We start from the raw sequence: 9,646 nt of genomic DNA on the forward strand, positions 1-9,646 counted from the left end.
GTCCTTCAAAGGAAAACATGGCAAACATCTCTGGGTTCCATTAGAAAGAAAGTCTCCATGTTTTGCTGACGGGCTGGTGGCGTGTGAGCTGGTCAGCAGGCTGGCCAGAGTTGATCGGCTGCTTCTGGGGGGCCCCCTTCCCTTGGGTGATGGTGGTAGGGGATATGGGATCCAGCTGTCCTGGCTTCGCACATGACACCAGGTCAGGATTCTGTGTCCAGTCAGCTCTGCATCAATGCCTACAGGCTCCTGGCCAGGTCAGGATTTATCAGTAGCCAAAGTAGTGGGAGATGAAGAAAGAGTCCTTCCCATATGTCCCTTTTGTTTATGACACTCCCTTGGCCATTTCTACATTGAGTCACACAGGAATTAGAAACAAGCTGTTTAATCTGGGCAATTCGCGGAGCCTCTCTGAACCTCTGTTTGCTCAAGGCTGACCACCCTTGCCGCCTCCCTCCCCACCCCCAACCTGGATCTTCACAGCGAGGCTTCTTATTCTCGCATCTCTTCCTACAGTATGCTAACTCTCCCAAACACTGAATTTTATAAAACCAGACACATTTATCTAATTTAAAAGGTGGTTAACTGAAGAGTTAATGGTATGGATTAAGGAGCAAGGCCCACCTAGCAGTCCCCAAAGCTGTTAGCAGTTTTCCATTGGAAAACAGGCCAATTGATCCCTTTCAGTGGAAGAAAAAAAAACGCATTGAACTCTGTGACCAAGAACATGTATGAAGCTTCTGACCCCAAATTGCAAAACCCATTGAAAACAATATTTAAATATCACAGCAGTCCGAGATTTGGCCAACACCATCGGGGAACCAAGCTAAGAGCCTATGCTTTATCTTTGAACGGAGGTGGTTTTTTTTTTTTTCCCTTTTAAATAAGGTCTTGATAAATGATTTCCCACGTACATTCTTCCTTTCCCTGTTGCCTGTAACCTTGAAATTTCATTTGCTATCCACCAAGCAATACTGATCTGCAACTTGACGAGGTGGGATGGGGGAGGAGGGATCTGCTGGCCCAGAACAACCCTGTTTTCCTCAAAGAGGGGAGGCTGGAGGGAGCGGAGTTCTGAGTGGGGCTTGGCTGGGCACTACTCAAGGTTATGGCCATTGTGGTTGGTATTCCCAGTCCCTAACTGGGTGACTCTTCCAAGGGCACCTTTATAGCCTATTTGTGTCAGCTCTGCAGAGCGGGGTGAGAACAGGCTCTGGGCTCAGCGGCGGCAGCACTATTGAGCCACTGGGTGAGAAAGCCGGACAGACTGGCCTCCGGTGCTTCCAGGCAGAACACAGGCCATTTCTCTCTGTAGGGAGCAGTAAGCTAACAGAATGCCTTTAAAGAGGCAAGTCACAGACTTGTTAACTTTTTCATAAGGGCTGGATTCTTGCCCTAGTGCTAAAAAACACATTGTATTTTTTTTAATTGCCATCATGTGCCATAACTATCATTTCCCTTCTCCAGCATTTCTTCTTTCTTGTCCTCCTCTACCTCCGGTCCCCACAGCTGAGCACCCCTAGACAAAACTGCAGTGTGGGTAAAGTTTACCCGTGGCAACTCTGACCCCTGTTTGGATGGCTCTGCTCCCTGTTCCCCACTCCTGATGCCCAGGAAACACCTCTCAGCCAAGGGACTTTCCCCGCAGTGGGCACCAAAGCATGAACTTCCACTCCGACTATCTGTCAGTTACTGCAAAGTTACCACGTCCCCCGCCGCCCGCAAACAACAACAATGAGGGGCGCCTGGGTGGCTCAGTGGGTTAAGCCGCTGCCTTCGGCTCAGGTCATGATCTCAGAGTCCTGGGATCGAGCCCCGCATCGGGCTCTCTGCTCAGCAGGGAGCCTGCTTCCTCCTCTCTCTCTGCCTGCTTGTGATCTCTCTGTCAAATAAATAAATAAAATCTTAAAAAAAAAAAAACACAACAACAATGAAAACCCACCTCTCTGCCTCGGTTTCCCCACATACAAAAATGGATAATAATCCTCATTCTACCAGTTGGGTGTTTTCAGCAATAAGTAACAGTAACCCAAATCAAATTAAGTAACCCAAGTCAAATTTTCCTGAGCAATCAGAAGACTGACTGACTCCTAGAACAGGAAGGACAGTGGCTCTGATCTCCTTTCCCAGCATCTCCTGTGTCAACTACAGCCTTGGGTTAACAGAGAATCAGAAGCAGCGGTTCTCAGCCTGACATGGGCACATGGAGCCCACAGAAGAGACAGACAGGGATGTCTCTGGCAGCTTTCTTAGAAGACTAAGATGAGCAAGAAATAGCTTGGCAAACATTTTTCTGAAATTCAGGAGCCTGAATTGAGTCACCGAGGGGTGGGATCGCCCTTAGACTCACCTCTGGAGCTGGGGGAGCCCAGGGCAGAGGCGAGGGGCTTCAGGGGGAAGAGAAGGGTGCTGGGACAAAAAGTGAACTCCTGTTAGAGAGAGGATGGGGTAAAGGATAGTGGCGTAACATCTGATGTTGTCTATTACATGGGCTTCTCTGGATGGTCTGAGGTCTAAAATCAAAAGGAGAAAAGGGAGGAAAACATGCTTGAAAACATTCAACTAATATAAGGGACAGTTACAAAGCTAATCTTGCCAGGCTTTGGACGATTTCATTTAAGGCATCGTCATCTTAAGAGAAGATTGTGATCTACAAAGTTTCTGGTCTTTGAAGGTGAGACTTGGTGCCCTACGGTCACTGGCATTTAGAGATTTGAAGTATGACATGGACTTCCAGTGTCTGGCTATCATGCGTAAGAACATAGGGCCAGCCTTACCTCCCTTGGCATTAGGGAATGTGTCCACACCAGAGCATAGGAGCTGGAACGTCCAGCCCTCTGGCGGGTAACCTGCATTATGAGATGATGCTCTTCTTAAAGCAGGTAGAACTGATAAGCCCAATTCACACCCAGAGCTGGAGAGCAAACTTGACGCTGAACTTTAAAAACTTTTTCAGAGACTTTCGGTTGTGTCACCTTGGGTTCTCTTGGAAGGGAGAATGCGGAACAGGCCAGTTCTGTCACTCCTGCTGGGCCTCCGGAAACCTAAGCCAGTGGTTCTCAGACTTCAGCACATCAGGATCCCTTTGAGAGCTTGTCAAAGGACATAGAGATCACCTGGCCATAGCCCAGGAGTTTCTGATTCAGGACCTCTGGGATTATTTGCATCTCAAGTAAGTTTCCAGGTGAGGCTGGCCACTCCTGGTGCAGGCACCACACTTCGAGAACCACTGACCTAGGTAGGAGATAAATGATGGAGGGTGTCTTGCAGCAAAGAAAAAATAGCAGCTGTCCGAACTCAGTTGGCTTTCTCCCCACTCTGGATTAGTTCATTTGTTCTCAGTATGCTTCCCCATTTATTGAAGGGTCCTGCGTCATTCGCTCATGGAAGGAACCTCATTTTTACCCTAGAGGCTAGAGCTTCTTGTGGGAGGGTGGTACGGTGTGTGTCGTTAGTCAACTATGAGGAGCTTCGAGATTTTGCCACCCCGGCTGTTTATAATGCACAAGAGAAGAACCACATTTCCTCAGGTGCTGCTCTCTGTGCACTAGATGTTCAGCACTGGGAAGCCCAAGGAAGTCCCAAACAGAAACCTTACACAGTGGCTCTGGAGAACTTTTAACTAATGGGCACTTGTAAATCTAACAGGATTTCCTACCCGTGTGAATGCCTTGGGTAAAATGCTCATTAAACTGTCAGCTAGCAGAGAGGTGTTGCTCCTGGGAAGAGGGTCATAGCATCCTGGGGTGGAAAGAAGCCTCCCCAGGCCACCGGAGTCTTCCCCCCCATCACTCACTACCCAGCCCAGGCTCAAACCCTTCTTTACAAAGCGCTTCAGAGGATTTTATAGTTCTCTTGCAACTCTATCAGGAAATTATTCATTTCGTCCAATCCAAAATATATATCCCTTTTAAATCTGTTATTTCCTCTTGTTAGAGAAGAACTTCTCTGTGGAAATTGAGAATGGCTAACCACTGTCCATCGTAGAACCATTCTTTTTGTACAGTACATAAAGTCCCTTATAAGATCACTCTTGAATCTTAGTTTTTCCCTTTTGTTTCAACATTAGAAGAGTTAACATTTATTATTACTCAAATAACACCTGCACATGGTAAGAAATTTTTTTTATATAGCACAAAATGGTGTACAGTGGAAAGTGAGTTTGCTTCCCACCCTTGGCTCCTGGGCTGATTCCCTAGCATTTACCTCCAACAACACTTTCATAAGTGCCTACTGGAAGTTGTCTGAGTATACTCTGTCTACATGCAAACACAGACACACACGCTTTCTTTTATTTTACTCGATGACACATCTTGGGGAGTTCCTTCACAATAGCAAATACACTTCTTTGTAAGAATATATCAGAAATTATTAATCAGTTCTCTTTTTATGGTCTTCCAGCTATTTCCAGTTTTGTGCTTCCAGATGAGGCACCTTAGACACACCTTTGATTATGATGACAAATACAAGATTTCCTAAGGCCAAGTTGCTGGGTCAAAAGTTTTGTGTGTTTTTAATTTGGCAGATTACATTCAGTAGAGGTTACACCAATTTATGTTCCTTTCGACAATATTCAAAAGTGCCAGTATTTTGCCATACGTTATTGTGTGTTGACGACTTCAACGTTTTTGCCTGATAAACAAAATGAATGCTATTTTAAACCTATTTTAAATTCACACCTCTCTTATTATGAGTACCATTGAACAACTTATAAAAAAATTATTGCATTTTACTTTTAAGTAATCTCTACACCCATGTGGGGCCTGAAATCACAACCCTGAGATCAAGAGTTGGTGTCCTCTACCAACTAAGCCAGGCCCCCCTCAGTGAACACTTGTCATATGTGTATTTATGTTTCTTTTTCTTTGAAATTTGTTTATAACCTATTTTTCTACTGGTTGTTCAACTTTCTTCTGTAGTTTTAAATGCTATTTATATATATCAGGAATTATGCCCCAACTTGTCATTTCTCTTTTGATTTAGTTTAAGTTTTGACTTGATGTAGTTTAAGGTGTTTTCTGTCATGGAGGAACTTCTAATATTTATTTTTTATTTTTTTATTGGACAGAGATCACAGTAGGCAGAGAGGCGGGCAGAGAGAGAGAGGGAGAAGCAGGCTCCCTGCTGAGCAGAGTGCCCGATGTGGGGCTCGATTCCAGGACCCTGAGATCATGACCTGAGCCAAAGGCAGAGGCTTTAACCCACTGAGCCACCCAGGCACCCCAGGAACCTCTAATTTTTATGTAGTTAAATGTAATCGTATTTTTTCTTAGTGACTTTTGAGTTTTATGTCATGCTTAAAAAAGAAAGGGCTTCCTCAATCCAAGATTATTTTTTAAAGTTCCTCCTTGTTTTCTTCTAGTAATTTTGTGGTTTTTGGTTTTGTGGGTTTTTTAAAATATTTATTTTGGTATAAGGAGATACTGATTCGAGTTCATTTTGCTTCCCAATAACTCCCCACTTGTTCCAACACTACTTACTGAATAATCCATTTTTCTTCTATACTGATATGTAATGTCATTATAATAATAGCCTAAATTCCTGCTTGAAAGTAAGCAGGTTATTGGTGTGATCTGTATTCTTCCATTGGCCAGTATATTCATTTGCCAGAATCTCATTATAAGAAATAGTGCAACTTTATAATGCATTTTAATATCTGGTAAGACTAGTATCCTCTGTTACTCTTCTTTTTCAGAACTTTCTAGATATACTTGCATATTAACTTTTCCATAGAAACTTGAAAATTAGTCCGTTTGGAATTGGAAATTATCCTGTTGGTATTTCTGCTGAGACTGCATTAAATTTATAGATTAATTTAAGGAGAATTGGACTTCTTTATGGTTATTGTCTTCCCATCCAATAAAACGGTAGCATTTCCACTTATTTCAGTTTTCTTTTGTGTCCCTTAGTAGCATTTTAAAGTTTTCTTCACGTATAATTTGAACACTTTTTGTTAAGCTCATTCCTAGGTATTTTTTGGTCCTTTATTGTGAATGGATATTTTTCCCATTTTGTTTTCTGTCTTATGTATATTTTTGTATCTCATTTTCATATCCATCAATTTTCTCAATGCTTTCGATTTAAAATAATTTTTCAATTGAGTGTCTTTTTGTGTAATCTGCAAATAATAATTTTAACCTACTCTTTCCCTGTATTTTCACTTTTTATTTTTTTTCTTCTGATCTAATTGCAATGCTAGTGCATCTAGAACATGGTCAAATATCAGTGAGGCTAGTAGACCCATTGGTCTTCTGATCTGAATACAAAAGCTTCTACAGTTTCCCCCATTCAATGTGATTCATGTTTTAGATAATGATCATGTTATTTTATTGAGTTAAGATATTAAGGAAGTAGCTACCTATAATATTTTGCTAAGAGTTGTATAAAAATAAAAAGTGGATGTAAGATGGTTTCATGACTTTTCAGCATCAATGGACATGATTATCATTTTTCTCTTTTGCTTTATTAATATGGTGAATTATAACGAGTTTTTCAATACTGAATAACAAATGGCTAATATTTATTCAGTGTTTTAACTATATGCCAGACACTATTCTAAGCACTTTATATGCATTAATTCATTGAATGTTCTCAATACATTATTATTAACTTCATTTTATAAATGAGAAAGCTGAGGCATAGAGAAGTTAAATTATGTGTCCAGGGTCCTATATCTGTTAAGTTACAGAGCTGGACATAGGCATTTTGGACATAGGCATTTTGGCTCTATGCTTTCAACAGAACTATCTTTAATTTTTTTACCAGGAGGCAGCATGACCACTTTTTTTTTTTTTAAATAGATGGAGACAACGAGAGGGAACACAAGCAGGGGGAGTGGGAGAGGGAGAAGCAGGCTTCCCGCTGAACAGGGAGCCCAGTGCAGGGCTTGATTCCAGGACCTTGAGATCAGGACCTGAGCGGAAGGCAGATGCTTAATGACTGAGCCACCCAGGTACCCAGGAGGCAGCTTTCTCTTAGTGTATGGTTGGATTCTGTCCACTAAAAAATTATTTAAATTTTTTTTACCTTGATGTTGATAGATTAGTTTGGACTACAGTTTTTCTTTTTATATGTGTGTGTCATCTTTGTCAGTTTTTGAAATCAATATATTGTTTGTTTCAAATCTAATTTGAATGTTTTTCTTCTTTTACTGTAGCCTGGAACAGTTTGAGCAGCCCTGGAATTACTTTTTCTGTAAAAGTTTGGTAGAAGACATTCCTCATACCTGTGAAAGTGTCTGATTTTGCTTAAGGAGTATGAATTTTTGATAATTTATTCCATTTCTCCATAATAATTAGTTACTTAGATTTTCTAAAACTTTTCATTAATTACATGTTTCTAGAAAACCATCCATTTCAGGGACACCTGGGTGGCTCCATTGGTTAAGTGTCTGACTTCAGCTCATGTCATGATCTCACGTTCCTGGGCTCCCCACTCATGTTGGGGGAGTCCCCACTCAGCGGGGTGTCGGCTTACCCCTATGCCCCTCCCCCTATTCATGCTTTCTCTCTCTGTCTCTCTCTCAATTAAAAATATAAAATCTGGGACGCCTGGGTGGCTCAGTTGGTTGGACGACTGCCTTCGGCTCAGGTCATGATCCCGGAGTCCCAGGATCGAGTCCCACATTGGGCTCCCAGCTCCCTGGGGAGTCTGCTTCTCCCTCTGACCTTCTCCTCCCTCATGCTCTCTCTCACTGTCTCGCTCTCAAATAAATAAATAAAATCTTTAAAAAAATATATAAAATCTTTTTGAAAAAAATACATCCAGGTGCCTTGGTGGCTCAGTTGTTAAGCGGCTGCCTTCAGCTCAGATCATGATCCCAGAGTCCTGTGATGGAGGCCCACGTCAGGCTCCCTGCTCTGCTGGAAGCCTGTTTCTCCCTCTCCCACTTGCCCTACTTGTGTTCCCTCTCTCTTTGTCAATAAATAAATAAAATCTTTAAAACAAATACAAAAAAAAAAAGGAAAGAAAAGAAAAGAAAAGAAAATCCATCTATTTCATCCAGATTTTCAGCTCCATTTTAGTAGAGCTGAGCAAAGAGTATCTCAGAATTCTTTTAATTTTTATTTATTAGTTCCCCACTTACTATTTTCATTTTGTATTGTTTGTTCACTTTTTTCTTAATTGTATTAAGCAGTAAGTTTATTGTTTTATTTTGTTTTCAGAGAACTAGCTCTTAGATTTATTGTTTCTCCATTTACTATACCATTTCCTGCTTTAACTGTGGTTACTTCTAATTTTGTATATTTTTGTTCCACCTTTTTAATTGATTAGGTTGGCTAATGATTTATATTTCTCTTTTATCGTTTTCTTTGCTTTATTTTATTTTTCCCAAGAACCATTTCTTGGATCTATTTATTAGTTCCGCTATTTTTTTTTAAGATTTTATTTATTTGAGAGAGAGAAAGCATGAGCAGGGGGAGGGGCAGAGGGAGAAGCAGGCTCACCACTGAGCAGGGAACCTGACAAGGGCTCCATCCCAGGACTCTGGGATCATGACCGGAGCCAAAGGCAGATGCTTAATCAACTGAGCCATCCAGGTGCCCCAAGATTTTTTTTGTCTTTGATTAAAATTTTAATTTCCAGTATAGTTGTACTGAGATCAGAGATTCTAATACGTAGTATTTCTGTTTTTTGAAATATATTGAGATTTTTCTTTGTGGCTCAACTTTTGTAGATATGGTCATTTTTAGCGATATTTCAAGAATTCTTGAATAGTAGACATATATTCTGTTTTCAGGGTTTAGAGGTGTAGATAGATCAGAGATACTCATGCTTCTGCACACACATGGTCTCCACCATACTATGGGATGTAGATTTTCAATAACCTTATTTGCTTTTTTGTCTGCTTAATCTGCCAGGGACGGAGAAAAGTTAATTAAGTCTTCCCACAATTAACTTTTTGTCTATTTCTTTCTGTATTTACTGCAGTTTTCGTTTATGCATTTTGAAGCAATGCTATTTGCCGCATGAAAATTCACTGAATTATATGTGTGCCATTACAAAGTGTCTATCTTTGTTTTTTTTTTTTAATGTTTTTAAGTTGATTTATGTAAGTAATCTCTACACCCAACATGGGGCTCCAACTTGCAACCCCTAGATCAAGAGCCACACTCTCGATTGACCAAGCCTGCCAGATGCCTCTATCTTTATTTTGTATAGTGCTGTCTTGAACTTACATTTGGCTGATATTATGATCCTTGCTACTTTTTCCTTGCAATTAATTTGCATGTCTTGGCTGATCCTTTTACAGTCAACCTTTCCAAGTAATTTTTTTTAAGATTTTATTTATTTATTTGACAGATAGAGACCACAAGTAGGCGCGAGAGGCAGGCAGAGAGAGAGAGAGAAGGAAGCAGGCTCCCCGATGAGCAGAGAGCCCAATGCGGGGCTTGATCCCAGGACCCTGGGATCATGACCTGAGCCAAAGGCAGCTTTAACCCACTGAGCCACCCAGGCACCCCTCCAAGTAATTTTTTACAGATGCATTTCTTGAATGTGTTACATGGTCGTTATAATTTCTTATCCAATTTGAATCTTTTTCATTTAAATAGAAAAGTTTTCTCATTTACATTTACTGACAAACTCTTTTTGATCTTAGTTCTATCATCTTATTACATGATATATTATTTACCCTCCTTTTCTG

At 40.9% G+C, this 9,646-nt stretch overlaps 1 pseudogene; it reads right to left on the reverse strand.

Moving 5' to 3' along the window:
• Positions 1–2,855, reverse strand: part of LOC125080505 (40S ribosomal protein S6-like) — a 58,867-nt pseudogene extending 56,012 nt beyond the window's left edge.
• Positions 2,856–9,646: the final 6,791 nt, after the last annotated feature.

This window comes from Lutra lutra, chromosome 11 (genome assembly GCF_902655055.1).
Source record: "Lutra lutra chromosome 11, mLutLut1.2, whole genome shotgun sequence".
NCBI classification, from domain to species: domain Eukaryota; kingdom Metazoa; phylum Chordata; class Mammalia; order Carnivora; family Mustelidae; genus Lutra; species Lutra lutra.